Here is a 1929-nt window from a genome sequence, read left to right as displayed (position 1 = left end):
CAGAAGATGGGAAGATATGGAAAACCTCAACATCTTAAAGAATGGATATAGGGTTTCCCTGAATGGTCCAGTGGTAAAGAACCTGCCATCAATGCAGGAGACTCAAGAGATGCGAATTCAATCCCTGGGTTAGGAAGATCCCCTGGAGGAAGAAATGGCAATCCACTCCAGTATTCTTGCCTGGGAAACCCCAAGGACAGTGAAGCTTGGCAGGCTACAGTCCATGCGGTCGCAAAGACTCAGATACTACTTAGCCACTAAACAGCAACATAGATCAGTGCAGCTATGAGAAGGGGTTGAAAATGGCAAAACAGTCAACAAAAATCTTGCAAAAGGAGAGGGCATAATCCACTTACATTCACTTTGATGAAAAGAACTTGTGCAATATGAAACTGCGGCAAGTTTCTGTAAAGTTTTAAAACTACAGCTTCAAACAGAAAACTAATGAGAACCTCCTGTATAGCTGAGGAAGCTCTATTCAGCACTCTCTGGTGACCTAAATGGGAAGAAAATCCCCAAAGAGGGAATATATGTACATGTATAGTTGATTCACTTTACCGTACAGCAGAAGCTAGCACAAAATTTTAAAGCAAATATACTCCAATAGAAATGAATTTAAAAAATTAAAAATATAGCACCAAGTGTTAAAACTTAATCATATATATAATAAATAAAATATATCTTAAGAGTAATTCATAGTTTTTATATTCTATTGCAATCACTCATTTTTCTAAGACTAATATAATTTTCTTACTCGATCTCTAGAGTATAATGCAAACCATGTCAAGAGTCCCAAATACTTATGACTTAAATTGCAAAGTGTAGGAATAGTCAAGACTACAAGCTCCCCAACCAAACTACGCTTACTTTAATAAAAAGCTCTCTGGCCTGCAAGCAGCTCAGTGGCATGCACTGTCCAGCAGTCTTGCTAGTGTGGTGCTGAGGCTTGGGCAGTATGATGATGGAGACTTTCGTGAAGTATATGAAGCCTGGGCTCAAGAACTTGAACCTCATTTCATTGTGCTGGAGACAGTCTGAGTGACCACGACAAAGAGTGGGCATGATGTGTGACCTGCCAAGTGGCAGACAAAACTGGCGGCATCAATATCTCTGGGACGATTTGGGCAACCTGATCCAGCCTGGCGACACTATCCAGCTCACTAAAGTTGTTCGGTGTTCAAAGGTTGTGTGCCATTGTGCACTGGTCATGGGTGTGATCTTCAGAAGATTGGAGAATTCTGTATCTTCAGAAGATTGGAGAATTCTGTATGGTTTATTCCGAGGTTCCTAACTTCAGTGAGCCAAACCCAGAATACAGTGCCCAGCAGGCACCCAACAAGATGGTACAGAACAGCAGTCTTATGGCTCCCTGGACTCCCTGCCACTTCTCCAGCCTCTAAGAGCCAGAATGCATTGGATTGAGCGCCCCACCAGGTCCTGGTGCTGGCCTGCACCCCTCCACACTCCCTCCAACCCCACTCCCCCAGCACTTGAATTATCTGAAGTCAGCCCAACCACAGCTTCTGCCCTCCTGGCCCCTCCAGCAACCATGTCAGTAAAGGCAAAAAAACCCCAGAGGAGCAGCAAAAGAAAGCAAAAGACCTTTTTCCTCCCTGCCACCAGCCATAACCCAAGTGTTTGCTAGAGAACACAGCTTTCTACTGGGCTGCAGGCTCTGTGGGGCCAGGCGGTGTAGGAGTCACTAAAGTTCACTGTGCAGGAGTGGTGAGCAGTAGTTTAATCCACCCTCAGCCCATAATCCCCTCCTTGTCCAGCTGAAGCTGCCTGTCTCCTGAGATTCAGGGTGCTCTGCCTCCCTTCCTTCCTCTTTAGAAACAATGGTTACAGTCTGTTTCTTATGTGTGATGGGGAAATCTAATTGAATCCCTCCTTCCTAATAAATGTTACCACTCTGTTGAAAAAATAAAA

General features: G+C 44.2%; 1 pseudogene; it reads left to right on the top strand.

Annotated features, from left to right (window-relative positions):
- Positions 1-955: 955 nt before the first annotated feature.
- On the top strand, positions 956-1629 carry LOC129559996 (SOSS complex subunit B1 pseudogene; annotated as a pseudogene).
- The last annotated feature ends 300 nt before the right edge of the window (positions 1630-1929 follow it).

The sequence above is a fragment of the Moschus berezovskii genome, chromosome 16 (assembly GCF_049115385.1).
Source record: "Moschus berezovskii isolate FMDL1 chromosome 16, NW_MosBer_1.0, whole genome shotgun sequence".
In the NCBI taxonomy this organism is placed as follows: Eukaryota; Metazoa; Chordata; class Mammalia; order Artiodactyla; family Moschidae; genus Moschus; species Moschus berezovskii.
This window is presented reverse-complemented; position numbering and strand designations above follow the sequence as displayed.